Source organism: Podarcis filfolensis (assembly GCF_964270895.1).
Source record: "Podarcis filfolensis genome assembly, chromosome: 5".
Taxonomy (NCBI): domain Eukaryota; kingdom Metazoa; phylum Chordata; class Lepidosauria; order Squamata; family Lacertidae; genus Podarcis; species Podarcis filfolensis.
In genome coordinates this window covers 6,226,195-6,243,298 of record NC_139608.1, presented here as the reverse complement: position 1 = coordinate 6,243,298, position 17,104 = coordinate 6,226,195, and the positions used below count along the sequence as shown (strand labels likewise).

The following is a 17,104-nucleotide window of genomic DNA, read 5'->3' as shown; positions in this document are numbered from 1 at the left end:
ACTATAACATCATTTTGATGGGAGATATGAATGGAGTGGTATCTACTAACATGGATAAGTCGCAAAGACAGGTGGTAACTAAAGATGGAAGACTACCCAAAACTTTCTTTGAATTGACTGACAATATGGATTTGATTGACACTTGGAGAACTAAGAACCCCCTTGGAAGAGAGGGAACATTCTTCTCTGAAGCCAATATGACATGGACAAGAATTGATCAAATATGGATAACTAGAGGACTGGCACCTAAGATTCGAAAAGTGGAAATCTGCCCCAAAACTTGCTCCGACCACAATGCAATAAAGATGGAGATGAAACTAATGCCAATCGGCTCCTTCAGATGGAGGATGAATGACGCCCTGTTTAGAAATCAGGAGGTGATTAAGAAGGCCCAAAAAACATTGAGAGACTATTTTGAGATAAATTTAAACACTACGGTGGAAAAAAGAACAATCTGGGACGCAGGCAAAGCGGTCATGAGAGGGTTTTTGATTCAACAGAATGCAATAAAGAAGAGAACTCAAAATGAGAAAAAAGATAAAATTTTGGAAAAAATAAAAGAAGGAGAGAAGAGATTAAGAGCGAAACCAAAATCCCAAGAGATTCTGAGAGAAATTAAGTTATATCAAGTACAATATATGAGAATGATAAATCAGGAAGTGGAATGGAAAATTAAACAGATGAGACAAAAGTCTTTTGAATCGGCTAACAAATGTGGGAAACTGCTTGCATGGCAGATGAAGAAAAGACAGAAACTAAATACCATAACAAATTTGGAAGTAAATGGAAAGATTATACAGAACCCATTGGAAATTAGAAACTGCTTCCAGAGATTTTTCAAACAACTTTATACACAAGGGCCACAGAAAGAGGTCGAATTAGACCAATTTCTGAGGAAAAACGGATTACAAAAAATCTCTCAAGAAAAGAGGATAATGTTGAGTGACAAAATTACAGAACAGGAAGTGGAGGGTGCCATTCGGAACATGCAGTTGGGCAAATCTCCAGGACCAGACGGCTTAACCTCCAAATACTATAGAGTTTTGAAAGATTGGTTAATTCGACCACTAATGGAGGTATGCAATGAGATACTAGAGGGGAAAAAGGCGCCGGAGTCGTGGCAGGAAGCTTATATTACACTTATACCAAAAACTGAGTCTGAAAAGACGCAACTTAAGAACTACCGCCCCATATCCCTTCTTAATGTGGATTACAAAATATTTGCGGACATTTTGGCAAATAGATTAAAGAAAGTACTATTGGAAGAGATTCATAAGGACCAAGCCGGCTTTCTCCCGGGTAGACACTTGTCGGACAATACGAGGAACATAATTAACATTTTGGAGAAGTTGCAAGTGAATATAAACACCAAAGCAGTCTTAATCTTTATAGATGCGGAGAAAGCCTTTGACAACATTTCTTGGAGTTTTATGAAGAAAAATCTTCAGGGGATGGGGGTGGGTCAAGGGTTTGAAAATGGTATAAGTGCAATTTACTCAGAACAAAAGGCCAAATTAATTGTGAATAATATGGTGACAGAGGGATTTAAGATAGAGAAAGGCACACGACAAGGCTGCCCAATTTCCCCATTGTTATTCATCACAGTCCTGGAGGTATTATTGAATATGATTAGAAGGGACCGTCTGATAAAAGGCATTCAGGTCGGAGCTAAGCAATATAAATTGAAAGCTTTTGCAGATGACTTAGTTTTAACATTACAGGAGCCAGAATCTAGTTCGAAAAGAGTTTTGGAAGTGATTCAAGAATTTGGGCAGATGGCTGGTTTTAAGCTGAATAAATCTAAAACTAAAGTTCTTGAGAAAAATTTAACACCGATTGAGAAAGACAGGTTTCAGAAGGGGACAGGCCTAACAATAGTAAAGAAGGTTAAATATTTGGGGGTTAATATGACTGCTAAGAACCTAAACTTGTTTAAAGATAACTATGAGAAATGTTGGCTAGAAGTGAAGAAAGATCTAGAGATATGGTCAAACCTGAAGCTTTCCTTGTTGGGAAGAATTGCGGCTATAAAGATGAATGTACTGCCAAGGATGTTATTTTTGTTTCAATCTTTGCAAATTGTGGACAAGATGGACTGTTTCAAGAAGTGGCAGAAGGATATTTCTAGATTTGCCTGGCAGGGCAAGAAGCCTAGAATAAAATTTAAAATACTAACCGATGTAAGAGAAAGAGGTGGTTTCGCCCTGCCAGACCTGAAACTCTATTATGAATCGGCCGCATTTTGCTGGCTGAAAGAATGGCTGCTTCTTGAAAACACAGACATTTTGGATTTAGAAGGTTTTAATAACGTTTTTGGGTGGCATGCATATCTGTGGTACGACAAGGTCAAAGCTCATAAAGCATTTAAAAACCATATTGTCAGGAAAGCATTGTTTAACGTCTGGTTAAGATATAAAGACTTATTGGAGAACAAAACCCAAAGGTGGTTGTCACCAATGGAGGCAAAGGCACTTAAAAAGTCCAATATGGAGGCCAAATGGCCGAAATATTGGGAAATATTGGAACAAGAAGGAGATAAATTGAAATTGCAGAGTTTTGAGAAATTAAAAGATAAGGTGCGAGATTGGCTGCACTATTTTCAAATAAGAGAAGCCTATAACATGGATAAAAAAATAGGTTTCCAGGTGGAAAAATCAAAATTGGAAACTGAGTTGTTAGAACCCAAAACTAAAATACTTTCAAGAATGTATAACTTGCTGCTAAAATGGAATACGCAGGATGAAACAGTTAAATCTGCCATGATTAAATGGGCACAAGATGTTGGTCATAACATCATGTTTGCTGACTGGGAACGGTTCTGGACCACAGGTATGAAATTTACGGCATGTAATGCCCTAAGAGAGAATATTATGAAAATGATATACAGGTGGTACATGACACCAGTCAAGCTTGCAAAAATCTACCATTTGCCTGACAATAAATGTTGGAAGTGTAAAGAAAGTGAAGGAACATTCTTTCACCTTTGGTGGACATGCCCAAAGATTAAGGCTTTCTGGGAGATGATATATAACGAAATGAAAAAAAATTTTAGATATACATTCCTTAAGAAGCCAGAGGCCTTTCTCTTGGGCATGGTGGGCCAATTGGTGCCAAAGAAAGATAGAAATTTTTTTATGTACGCAACAACAGCAGCAAGAATTCTCATCGCAAAGTATTGGAAGACACAAGAGCTACCCACCCTGGAAGAATGGCAGATGAAGCTGATAGACTATATGGAATTGGCGGAAATGACTGACAGAATCCGAGACCTGGGAGAAGAGTTGGTGGAAGAAGACTGGAAGAAATTCAAAGACTATCTTCAGAAATATTATAAAATTAATGAGTGTTAAAATTGTGCTTGGATGGGTAATAAGTGGTAATTAGTGATAAAAGTTATTAAGATGTCCAAATCAGTCCCAATCAGTCCAAACAAAATTCATAATTCTATCCAGTCTTATCTTGGTGTTTCCACATCATATCTTGTTCATATAATTTCTATTTTTCCTTTACGATCTCTTCTGTTAGTCTCCTTAAGCCGATAAGCAAAATAATAATCCTGTGTGGATTTTCCGTTCCTCCATTAAGTCCAGATGGTTTCCATATATCTCCTTCGTAGATAACATCGCTCTTTCCATCATAAATTTGGCATTTGTCGCTCTTAAGTCCCACCGAGAAGTTGATCCACGATATGTAAACAACTCTATTTCTCTCTTTCTCCTCCCAGACCCAAGAGCTCCAACAATGCCTCCCAAAATGGCGACGGCATTTTTAACTGCGTCATTCCAAAACTCTTAGCTTTCCAGCTTCATCTTGAAACATTGCTTTGGTTCGAAAGTTTATCTCCACACAGCCTTAAATCCACAGCTTAAGTCCTTAGTTTCTGACTCATTAGGGGAGGGGATTCTTGTTAAATCACATAAGAAAAAGGAAGGCAGGTTTTTTTCCCCTCTCCCCCCTCAGTCATACCGTATCTTGACGTATCTTCTCATATTTTATTCTTGTCTTGTTATCAGAGATCTCTTCTGTCAGCAGTCTTTACTCCCCTTTTTCCTTGAAGCATGTGCAATTTATCTCGTCCAAATTGTTTCTTTTGAAGATGCTTGCAACTAGCGGCGCGAATCAGGGACGGCGTCCAGGAGTGCCGGAATCCCACAGGAGGGCTTTGTGCCTAGTGCCCCCACCCCCACAAATTCGGGGGTGGTATAGGGCACAGCAGGCAAGGGCCGTCCGTCCCCCACAATCCTGGGGGGGGTTAAGGAGGCTAATTACCCCCATCATAGCCTCCAAATTACCTCGTGTGGGTCGGAGAGATGTTATTGTCAGCCATCTTCCGATGCGCCACCTAGTGGCCCCCCACTGCAAGCTCATCTCTAACTTGGTTTTGCAGAATTTGTGAGAGGACCTCAGCAGCTACGGGGGAGTTGTTGGTAATATTCTTTCCAGTGTAATGCAATAGCTTCTTTATCTTTTAGAAGTATGGTACCGTCTGCTGAGCGTAGGGGGCATATGCCATGATTTATTGGCCCATAGATGGTCTTTGTGGCTTTAAAGAAACTCTGTGCATCATGAGTGTCAGCTAAGTGCTGGATCTCTTGAGCTTTTTTAATCTACCATGTGTTTTTTAGTTCTCTGGTTCTTCTTTGAACCTCAGCCTTAGCGTTGGCATAGGTCTTTTTCTTAGTGGCACAGTTTCTATCTCATCATAGCTCTGATAAGGAGCACATCATGGTGATCTTTAGCATGGACAATAACATAGTCTAAGAGGTGCCAGTGGTTTGTCTGAGGAAGCCTCCATGAAGTTTTCAAGTTATTTTTTCTGTCGAAAGAGTGTGTTGGTAATAACAAGATTGTGTGCTGCACATATCATCAAAAGTAAGATTCAGTTCTGGTTGCTGTTGCCAATTCCTTCTTTCCCAGTAGTACCTGGCCACAGATTGAAATCTCGCCCAACTCTTGCATTAAAATCATGCAGGAGGATAACTTTATCTTCCTTAGGTTTCTCTGATAGGATGGTTTCCAGCTGAGAGTAAAAAAATTCTTTAATGTCTTCATCGGCATCCAGTGTTGGTGCATAAGTGCTTATAATCGTAGCCTGTTGGTTTTTAGTGAGTTTTATTGGAAGGGTTGAGAGTCGCTCATTAATGCCGGTAAGGACTTCACTCAGCAGTGGGGTTTAAAAGCATAGGGGATATAATTGAACCCTATGGAACCCCACAGTGAAGGCCCCATGGGACTGAATCACTCTCCAAGCAACACCCTCTGAGAACAACCATCCAAGTAGGACTGGAAAAACCACATAGCGGTGCCACCCAGACCTAACTTAGACAGCTGCTCTAGAAGGATACCATGATCAATGGTATCAAAAGCCACTGAGAGATCGAAGAAAATTAACAGGGACTCATTTTTCCTGTCTCTCTACTGCCAGTGGTCATCATACAGGGCAACCTGTTGGATGTATCCATTGGTACAGTCAAATGCAACATTCCCTATTTCCCTAGAGTGGGTACAGGCAGGGGAATATCCAGTCAGAAAGTAACTTTCTGTTCCACTGACTGGATTATCCTCCCCCTGCATGTGACCTGGGAGATGGACGTGGCTCTGGCTGACTCCACAAAAGAGCCAAGTCACGCAGCCATTTTCTCACTTGTGCTTTTGTCTTGAAGTTGTCTTGTTCTATCTTTTGCTGCCATGCTGCTCTCCTGCAGCCATTTTGTTGTATTGCTGTAATTTTGTTCTCTGCAGCTCTGCAGCTTTCAAAGAGGGAATCTTTCCCAGCCCTACCTTGAGTTACCCTACAGTGTGTCCATTTGACAACAGATACAGACTATCTCAGCACTGGTGGTGCAGGAAGTATCTACACCTGACCAGTGGCATTGTGGAAGTGTGTATAGCATGATCACAATCACCATTTCCTTCTTGATGTTCATTTGGGGCATGTGCACAGAAGAAAAAGCATGAAAAACAAAATCATGAGGAGGGTTTTCACATATTAAGTAGCCACCCCTAGGCTTGTGGACGGCAGGATCTAGAATCAGAAAGCAGTGTGTTGAGGACAAGCATGAAGAATTCTGGATTGAGGGGGGAAATATTAAATTAATAAAGTTTAAATAAAACATTGTTAGACCTCTGGGTCTTCTCTTGACCTCGGGTCCCTGGCAAATTTCCCCAACTTGCCACCCTCTGGAGTTGGCCCTGGATGTTCAAGTAAGTTTTACTCAGAGTAGAACCATTGAAATTAATAGTCATGACTGACTTGGGGCCCTTAATTTGAATGGGCCATTTCTGAGTAAAACTTGCTTGTATACCACCCCATAAAACCATTTCTAAAATCATACAGTTGTTACTGAGTAAAATGATAGGGTTACATGCGTTAGCCTTTTTTAAATAAGGTGCCTAAATATCAAAATACTAGGTGCTTTTCTGATTTCGGCTGGCAACTTATTCCAGACAGTTGGAGCTGCGGTACTAAAAGCCCAATTTCTATGCATACTAAGTATAGAAAATGCACTGGTCAGGCAGGGAGATAGGGAAACTTGTAGGTTAAAGCAGAAGTAAAGTTGTTGCTAGGGACTGGGGAGAAGCATCTAGGAAGCTCTTTTCCAGGTGACAGGTCGCCCCAATATTTCCTTTTCCTCTTCACTGCTTTACAGTGGCATTTCCCCCACCTACACAGGTAAAGCGGCTCAGGAGGAAGAGAAGCCTGGCTGACAGACTGCCCTTACATCCTGGAAGGAGATAACCATTCTCATCCACATGATACACAGGTCACGTGGAATCCACTGAGAAGTGGCACCAGAACTGGCCTTGTCACCAAGAGCCAATGCCAGGACCAAACTAGACATGGCAGCAGGCAGCTCCATCTCATGTTTTCCCTAACTATTCACAGGGATGGGAGGGCCCAATTCTCACGGAAATGGCATCCCTGGGGAAAGGTGAGACTTATGGCAGTTTGCATTCTTCCTCTCTCTGCTTCTGCTTCGTTTTGGCAGGCAATGCTGTGCGTGAAAAGTCAGCAATGGCCTTATTCTGGAGGCATGTTAAAAGTCCTCCAAGCCCTTTGCAAAGAGGAAAGCAAAGAGGAGATTAATAAAAATCAAGGAAAATCGTCTTCCTTTTGGTTTTGTAGTATCTTAAATCCATGCTTCAATGAGCAATAAGGTACTATAGTACGTCATTTATTTCCAGAGACGTTGCCCTGTTAATCTTGCAGCATCAACAAAGATCCTTGGAATACTTAAAAAATACAACACATTCCTACGTTTGTTCTGAAAACGGTGTGTAAACCTGGGTGTAAGCATTACTTCTAAGAGCTACTGAATACAAAGAGAGGTGCACAGCAGACGTGGAAGTGGACAGTACCAGTGCAACCTCCAACCATCTGGTGTAGGAGTCCACCACTATGAAGAATGTTTTTCCCTGGAAGGGGCCAGCGAAGTCCACGTGCAGGCATGGCCATAGTGCTTGGGGGGACTCCCAGGACTGGGCTGGGGCCCTTGGGGAATCCAGTTGGGATTCTTGGCAGGTCTGGCAGTGTTTGACCCAGGCCTGTATCTCTCCATCGATCCCCGGCCACCACACATAATTCCTGGCACAGGCCTTCATTCTCACTACCCCTGGGTGTGTCTCGTGTAGGGCTGTGAGGGGCTGGGGAATGACAATCCTGCTTCCCCATAACAGGAACCCCTTGTGGGCTGATAGTTCATGTTTGCAGGTTGTGTAGCCAGTGAATTCTGCCCTGGGGCTGCTGCTGGGCCATCCCCTCCACACACAGCCCAGGACCCAGGAGATGACCCTATCTTTCATGGAATGGTCTGCAACTTCTTGTGCCTGAATGGGGCGGTCAGGAAGCAGCTCCAGGCTCATAACCTCTTGCGCGGGCGCTGGGTCAGGGCCTGTTTCTGGTAGTGGTAGGCTGCTGAGGGCGTCTGCGTGACCAATCCCTTCCCAGGGTGGTGGATCAGGGCATACTGGTATCTGGTGAGGAAAATTGACCACCTGAGGATGCGGGGAGACAGCACTTGGGGGGGTCTGCTTCTTGGGGGCAAACAAGCCAAGCAATAGCTTGTGAAGAAGAGAAGAAGAGTTTGGATTTGATATCCCATCTTTCACTCCCCTTAAGGAGTCTTAAAGCGGCCAACATTCTCCTTTCCCTTCCTCCCCCACAACAAACACTCTGTGAGGTGAGTGGGGCTGAGAGACTTCAGAGAAGTGGGACTAGCCCAAGGTCACCCAGCAGCTGCATGTGGAGGAACGGGGACGCGAACCCGGTACACCAGATTACGAGTCCACTGCTCTTAACCACTACACCACACTGGCTCATTACCATGGTTAGTCACCATGGTAAAGGTCAGTCCTGGTCAGTCACCATGGTAAAGGGTCGCCCATACAAGAAAGAAATCATGTAATTTTTTTACTCCACGATTGCCAGACCCACCTTGTTGATTTGTGAGTAGTTCTGCTCGGCTGCGGTGAGCATCTGGTGAGCATCTGGGGAAAACACCTCTCTTCCGTCCGGGAGTTGGTGTCCCAGGACAGCACTGATGCCATAGGGTGAGGTGCCACATGCTAGCACCACCGGCAGCCTCTCGTTGAAGTGTGCCAAGACTGAATTCAATACGAGCAAGTCCTTGACTGCCTGGAAAACGGCCTCCTGGCACTAGCCCCACACCCAAGGGGCCCGCTTGTCTAGGACTCTGTGTAGGGGCTCCGCAACTGCCGCCTTATGAGGAAGGAAGGTGAGGTAAAAGTTCAATAGTCCCAAGAAGGCCTGAAGTTCAGTCTTGCCCTTGGGCGCTGGGACATCACAAATGGCCCATACCTTGTCACTGGTTAGGTGGATCCCTTCTGCATCCACCGCAAATCCCAGAAAGTCCACCTGGGTCACTCCTAGTAGACACTTTTCCTGCTTCACCTTGAGGCCTGTCATCCGGAAACGGTGCAGGACGGTGCGGAGGCAGTCCCCGAGCTCCTCTGGCATGGGCCCGGCGATCAACAAATCATCAAAGAAGGGGGTGGCACCAGGAGTCCCTTTAAGGTGAGAGTCCATTACATTCTGGAATATGTCTGGCACCACACTGACGCCAAATTGCAGTCGTCTTACCCTGAATGCTCCTCTGTGCGTCACAATCGTCTGTGCCTCTGCTGTGGCCTCGTCCACCAGCAACTGTTGATAGGCTTGCCAAAAAAAAAATGACCCAGCTTGCCAAAAAATTTCACCCAGCCAGGTTGGTGAGGACATGGCTGACTACTGGCACTAGGTATGCATGGGCCATGAGGGCCTTGTTTATGGTACATTCGTAGTCTGCGCAGATGCGGACCCAACCATTAGGCTTGACAGGTGTATCGGTGTTTCCCAGGGGGCATTAGGCACCGGGTCCAGCACTCCTTGCTCCATAAGCCGGTCCAATTCCTTGTCTATACGGGGTTTCAGGGCGAATAGGACCCAGTGGGCCTTGAGCCTGATGGGTCATACGGTGGGGTCTAGCTGTAGGGCATTGGGGGGGTATATTGTCCCAATGCCCCGTCAAAAACTCCCAGAAACACTTTGCGTATGGCGTCCACGTCCACTTGTAAGCTCGTGCGGGTCACCCCAGTGACGGCTTGCCCCAGCGGTCCAAACCATGCCAATCCCAGCAAGCTAATGTAGGGGCCACAAGAAAGTCCTCAATATTGCACTCTGAAGGTCCCCACCCCCATTGTGGGGACCTTACGTTTCTGGAAGTCCTGGAAGGTGAATGGGGCCGGCTTGAGTTTGGGACCCCTGCTAGGGCACAGTTCCTTTAAGGTTCTTGCCGAGATTATGGATAGCGTTGAACCCGTGTCAAGCTCCATGCAGCACAGGGCCCCCTCTATCTGTAACTCTACATAAATTTTCTCTGTGTTGGAATGGGGCAACTGGTATACTTGGCAGTCCATGATCTCCGTCGAGTTGCCTTGGTGTGTTGGGCACCGGGACCTCAGCCTCTTGGGTCAGTCATCTGATGCCCCCACAAAGTCAATGGGCAAAGCTGAAGCCCTTCTTTGCAGGCACCTACTATCTTCAGTGTGAGAAGGCACCTATGATGACCCCAACCTGATTTTTTAAACCACAGGGGATCCATTCATGCCCCTCACTCTGCTGAAACAACATTGACCAACAGTTTGTTTGAAACAAGCTGCTAAACTTGACCATAAATTATTTCTACGTTTACCTGCTCCAAATGGCAAAAATTCTTCTCTAGACCTAAAATTTCCATCCTTGTCCAAAAAGTGGCTTGGGTTGAACTCTTCAGGTTTTTCCCATCACGTGGGATCAACAAGAACAGAGCTCAGATCTGGAACAACAAATGCCCCCTGAAAAGAAGAAACAGCTGTCTCAGAATGCATCTGGAACAGCAGAAAACAGTTTTGCCATACACTGCCCCAAATCTTAACACATTTCTCACATACAGTGGTACCTTGGGTTACAGATGCTTCAGGTTATGCGTTTTCGGGTTGCGCACTGCGGCGAACCTGGAAATACTGGAACAGGTTACTTCTGGGTTTCGGCGCTCGAGCATGCACAGAAATGCTAAATCGCGCTTTGTGCATGCACAGAAGTGCCAAATCGCAACCCGCATGTGCGCAAGCGCAGCGCTGCGGGTTGCGAATGTGCCTCCCGCACGGATCACGTTAGCAACCCAAGATTCCACTGTATAGAGATAAAGTCAATAAGCACAATATTTCATTCAAATCCTGATTTGGTGCATCAGAAGATAGCATGTATTTCTCATAATAGAATTTATTAACTTTCAGATTATTAATCTTCAGATTTCTTTTCGAGAGAGGGGAGATCCTTCTCCCTCAGATTTTGTGCTGCATATGTGCTTTTAAAGTGCCACTCTCAAGTGCTCTTTGCTCTCAAAATATACAACTGCTGCCTTATCTATATCCTGTACCTTTGGAACATGAAAATCATGCATTTCCAAATCCTTTGCATTTAGTCTGGGAATCCCAACTAATAAGGGATATTTTGCATGCAAAATTTCATGCATCACCGCGTTGGTGTAAGGCAGTTTCTTTTGATCTTCATAGCAAATGGGAAGGGAGGAACATAAAATATCTTCCATCTCCTTGTAGATTTTATCTGCAGTGAAAAGTGGGAAATGAAGCTTTATTTTAAAATACCCTGGTTTAAATCTGAGAAACTTCTGACAATCAAGCTGTATAGGGTGGGGTGAAAAGACCCTGGTATATTAAGTGAGGCTCATTGGTATATGCTGGCAGCACCCTGAAAAGAAGTTAACAATTAAATACCTTGAATGCAGCTGCATGTGGAAAAGGTCTATTGCTCTGTGGTAGTGAAGGGAGTAGGCAGGGAGTGTATTAACAGCTGGAAGGCAACGCCCGGAGAGAAGGAGGAGGAATGCATCTGGAGCAAACAAGATATGCAGGCTTGGCTGATAAGCGAAAGGTGTGCACTGGCGAAATGTTTTAGCAACACCCAAATTGGGCAAATTGGGGAATATGATATGATGAGTTACTGGTGGGGGGGTGGTCGGGAGGTGCTGCAGGGGTATAAATATTGCTTGCTTACGTGTATTAGGGGCTGCCAGCCTTTGGAAGCAATTCCGCTGGTTGCCTCTGCGCAGATCACAATAAACTTTTTTCTCCAAAGGAACTGAATCCCTGGTGCTTTCTTTGGCTCCTCTACGTCCTGGATAAGCGGGCAAATGGATCCCAAGTAATTAAGGCTTCAGATTTGGGGGCTCGTTCCGGGATTTGCCCCAACCCATTGGACCAGAGGCCAGGCTCGACCGCGGTGAACAGCTTGGACTGGCGCTCGCAGCTCCAGCGCGCACCCTGCCAGTTTGTAGGGGGAGCCAGCCACACCGTCCCGAAGTGGAGACACCCGGTCGAGGGAGAAAAAAGGACGGCCGAGGAAAGGGACCCACAAAGGGAAAAAGGTAAGCCCTAAGGGAAAGGGGCTAGAGGCTTGATCAACCTCGCCTGGCCGTGGCAATAAAGTGCCGCCAGGAAGGAAACTGGCCGTGGCAATAAACTGCCACCAGTAGGGTAGGACAGAGGGGAGCCTGTGTTGTGTGTGGTGTAAAGAATACTCCATTGAAAGGATGAATGTATGAGTGGCCGGGGCTTAGCGTCCCCTTGGTCAAGCGTGTGTAGGACCGTGAGTTTCTTGGCAGTGCGAGCTCGTCCAAGCCACGGTCTGTAGCGAAACCGGTGTGTTTGAAGAGAAGTCCCATATAGGAGCAGAGTATTCTGTTAGACATGGGGTCTGGAGGCAGTAAATGTACCCCCTTGCAGTGTTTCCTGGATAACTGGAGAACAGCTACAAAAGATGACGATTGGGGTTTTAAGTTGAAGAAAAAGAGACTCAGAACTTTATGTGAAGTAGATTGGCCCACGCAAGGAACTGGCTGGCCATCAGAGGGCACTCTCGACCTGCAGTTAATAGACCCCCTGTGGCGAAATATAGTTAATGTTCACCTGGACCAGATTCCTTATATTTCCACTTGGAAAACTAATGTGGAAAAAAATCCCTCGTGGCTGGAATCCTGCCGCAGTAGAATAGACCAGGGTGCCCGCCTGTGTGCGGTCAGAACGAAGCCAAAACCCCCGGTCTTACAGGACCCCGAAGAAGAAGAAGGAGGTGTATTGAGACCTCCTCCCCCATATGCCCCACCAACGGCACCGCCAGCGCCAGGGGCGGCCAATGATGATGAATTAGATGAGGAAAAGGAAGAGGATGAGGAGTTTAGACAGACTATTGGAAAGTTGACAAAGGGTGGAAAGAGGTGGACTGAAGAACAAAGGAAAAGAGTTAGAGATTTTGTAGAGGGCTTTGAGAAAGAAATAGACGTTAGTGGGCACTTAGTGAGTGCCGCGGAGTGTAGAAGGGACCAATGGAAGAAGAAACAGAGACATTGGGAACAGGCTTGGGATAGAGTCGCCCTGCATAAGGCAGCCAAGGAACAAAAGGAGAGAGCGGAGAAGATAGCCCCCCTGCGCCGGGTTTATGACCCACTGGGACCCCCGGGGGCGAACGGGGCGCCAGCACCACGAACATATACCGTCCAACATGTGCCTTTCTCAAGTGCAGATGTATGTAATTGGCGCAATCAGAACCCCTCTTTTGAGGAGAACCCAGCGAAAATTATAAAATTGTTTGAAGGGATTTTTAAAACCTATAATCCCACTTATGATGATGTACAATACCTCCTGGACTCACTACTAACTACAGAAGAAACTAGGAGAGTCCACAGTGAGGCAAGAGCGCATTTGCGGGCTCTAAACCTGGGTGAGGCGGCTATAAATATCGCCTACCCCCGAGAAACCCCTAACTGGGATTACCAAGAAGTGGGAGGCCAAAATTCTTTAAATACGTACCGCCAACATGTATTGACTGGGATGAGGCGGGCCTCCCGGAAGCCTACTAATTTGATGAAAGTTAGGGAAGTGGTTCAGAAGCCTGAAGAGCCACCCGGAGCGTTTTTAGAAAGACTAAAAGAGGCATATAGACAGTATACTCCCCTGGACCCAGATGACGGAGCAAATGCCCCCATTGTGAAGGCCGCCTTCGTAGCCCAGGCAGCTCCCAATATTCGCCGAAAAATCCAGAAGAATGAAGGGTTCATGGGACATTCCTTGGAGTGGATGCTAGAAATAGCGCAGACTACTTATAACCAGAGAGAGGAGGAAGCTCAGAAAAAGAAAGAGAAATACCAAGCTAAGAAGTTAATGGCGCTATGGACTAGTGGCCCTTTGGGAGGAGAAGCCACCCGGGGAGGAGGGCGAAATCGCTTGGGACGGAACCAATGCGCGATCTGCCGGCAGGAAGGGCACTGGAAACGGGAGTGCCCGCAAGCACAACAAGAAGCCAGGGGACGAGGAGCTAGGATGTCCGAACCCGCCCAGGCTACACCAGGCCCGGGTCCAAGACCCTGGGCTCCTGGGAATCAAGGGAGGGGTAGAGGAAGAGGCCAAGGGCCTCCATGGATGCCACCACTGCAGCGGCAGCCGGGAGCCATGAGCCTGAGGGAAGATGAAGAGACTTATTAGGACAGACCGGGCCCAGCTGATATAGGTTCCCGTGAGCCCATGGTCAAGATACAAGCAGGGAACCAAATGATGCCTTTTCTAGTGGACACTGGAGCGGCTCATTCTGTCGTCCCAATCCCCGTGACTAAGCCTACCACCAAAACAATCAGCATAATTGGGGCAACTGGGAAATCACAAAAGCCCCCTTTCTACAGCCTGTAACTTGTAAATTAGGAGGCCAGGTAGTACAACATAAATTCTTGTATATTCCGGAATGCCCCATCCCATTGTTGGGCCGAGACTTATTGGCAAAACTACAAGCTCAAATTTTCTTCAACCCATCTGGGGAAGTTGCCATGTCCACTGGGCCCGTCGGAGAGTGGGCCCTAGAGGTACCATTGAGGGAACATTGGCGCCTCATGATGGTAGAAGAAGAGGAGGGAATTGTCCCTGATGAACTCCTCAATGAGGTAAACCCTGAAGTGTGGGCAGAGGACAACCCCCCCCCGGCATGGCCAAAAATATACCTCCAATAATTGTAAAGCCAAAGCCATTCGCCAACCCAGTAGCTGTGAACCAATATCCTATCCCGAGGGTGGCAGCAGAGGGAGTATGGACCCATCTAAGTCGGCTTCTTCAGTATGGCATTCTGAAACCATGCCAGTCACAGTGGAACACCCCCTTACTCCCTGTAAAGAAGGAGGGAGGAGGATACAGACCAATCCAGGACTTGAGGCTGGTGAACCAGGCCGTGGAAACACTCCACCCAAATGTGTCAAACCCATACACATTATTGAGCCTTATTCCACCAACAGCTCGGTGCTTCACAGTGCTGGATTTAAAAGATGCATTTTTCTGCTGCAGATTAGCAGAAGAAAGTCAGCCTTTATTCGCATTTCAATGGACTGACCCAGGGACTGGCACCAAGGTTCAATACACCTGGACTAGGCTCCCACAGGGGTTCAAGAATTCCCCAACCCTTTTTGGGGTGGCATTGGCCTCAGATTTGGCTAGCTTCCCCACCTCCCCAACTAGGGTTCTATTGAGGTATGTAGATGACCTTTTACTAGCATGTTTGGACAAAACAACATGCATGAAAGCCACCAAGGACTTGTTAAACCACCTGGCCGAGGCTGGATACCGGGTATCCAAGAAGAAGGCGCAGATATGTCAACCAACTGTAAAATACCTTGGTTTTGACATCTCTCACCAACAGCGAAATCTAAGGGAGGAAAGAAAACAGGCTATTATCCAGATACCAGAGCCAAAGAACCGCAGGGAGCTCCGTGGTTTTCTGGGTTCCGCAGGGTTCTGTAGGATATGGATACCTAACTACAGCAGCATTGCTCGGCCCCTGCATGAGTCAACTAGGGGAACAGAGAAGGATCCTTTTATATGGGGCAGGGAACAGCAGCAGGCTTTTCAGGATCTCAAAGTGGCATTACAACAAGCCCCAGCGCTTGGCATCCCAAACCCCGAGAAGCCTTTTACCCTGTTCATAGATGAAGACCAGGGGGTAGCCAAGGGAGTTTTATGCCAGAAACTGGGAAATTGGCAGCAACCCGTTGCATACTTGTCAGAGAGGCTAACCTCAACAGAACAAGGCTTGCCCCCCTGTATGAGAGCGGTTGTGGCAGTGGCCACCCTACTCACAAAGGCAGATAAATTCACGTTTGGACAGGACACCACCTGTGTGACTCCACACGCAGTCCCAGCCTTACTTGACATGAAAGGCACCTATTTCCTATCACAAGCAAAAATGAGAAAGTGCCAGATGCTGTTATTACATCCACGCCTGAAGTTTCAGGTTACCACAGCCCTTAACCCAGCTACCTTATTACCGGTAGGAGAAGGTGAGGGACCGACCCATGATTGTGTAGAGGTCATGGATGAAGTGTATTCCAGCAGGCCTGACCTTAAAGATGAGGCGAACCCACATTGGCCTTCATGGTTTGTGGATGGAAGCAGCTTTGTTGAAGCTGGACAGCGAAAGGCAGGATATGCAGTGGTAGCCCTGGAAAATAACGTGGTCGAGGCCAGCTCACTCCCACAGGGAACCTCAGCCCAACTGGCTAACTAACGGCACTTACCAGGGCCCTGTGCCTAGCAAAAGGGAAAAAGATCAATATCTATACTGACTCAAAGTACGCTTTCCTCACCCTGCATGCCCACGGGGCACTGTGGAAGGAAAGAGGTCTGCTCACCTCCAGAGGGGGTCAAGTGGCGCACCCTCAGGCACTCTTGGACCTTCTGGACGCTGTCTGGGAACCTGAAGCAGTGGCAGTGATACACTGTTATGGACACAAAACTGGACCTAGTGAAGAGGCCAGGGGAAACCGCCTGGCTGACCGGGTAGCAAAGGAAACAGCCCGGGATTCATCCCCAACACCTTTCATTGGGGCCCTGGTACCAGAAGAAATTCTGGATAGCACCTTGAAACCAAGGTACTCTGCCCATGAGGTGGCTACCGCAGACGCTGAGGAGCTAAGGCTCTCTAAAGAAGGATGGTATCTCACCCCTGATGACCGGATATGGATCCCAGGATCATTGTCCCGGCAAGTAATTCAGCGGTACCATGAGTCCACCCATGTGGGACCTGATGCCACGACCAAGCAGTTGGAAAAGTGTTTTTTTGTGGCCAACCTTTACCAACTGGCTGCCCAAGCTTCCAGGAAATGCATGTTGTGCCAAAGGAACAACCCTAGAACTGGACACTTGGCTCCACCAGGAGTTCAGCACAGTGGGATGGCACCCATGGAGGACCTCGTTGTGGACTTTACTGAATTACCTCGGTGCGGATTGTATCATTATTTGCTTGTGGCAGTATGTACGTACACGGGGTGGGTTGAGGTATGGCCCACTAAGACTGAGCGGTCATCTGAAGTTACTAGATGTCTGCTGCGGGAAATCATTCCCCGCTATGGTTTGCCCCGCTCTATAGGATCAGATAATGGCCCAGCGTTCGTGCATTCAGTTTTACAGGAATTAGCAAAAATAATACAAATAAACTGGAAATTACATACTGCATATAGACCCCAAAGTTCTGGGAAGGTGGAAAGAATGAATAGGACTTTGAAAAATCAACTGT

The 17,104-nt window shown here is 46.6% G+C and overlaps 1 protein-coding gene and 1 long non-coding RNA gene across 3 annotated transcripts in view; one reads left to right on the top strand and one right to left on the bottom strand.

Moving 5' to 3' along the window:
• The window catches only part of LOC310762276, a 466,366-nt gene that overhangs the window by 44,388 nt on the left and 404,874 nt on the right, over window positions 1-17,104 (top strand). The gene's annotated exons all lie outside the window — the stretch shown is intronic.
• Window positions 1-17,104, bottom strand: part of LOC310762214 (cytochrome P450 2J2-like) — a 205,759-nt gene that overhangs the window by 164,195 nt on the left and 24,460 nt on the right. Inside the window, exons 7-8 of the transcript XR_014547897.1 lie at window positions 10,917-11,104; window positions 10,191-10,332 (exon numbers count right to left, since the gene is read on the bottom strand). The gene's annotated coding sequence lies outside the window, so the exon portion shown is untranslated. The remainder of the gene's footprint in view (window positions 1-10,190; window positions 10,333-10,916; window positions 11,105-17,104) is intronic.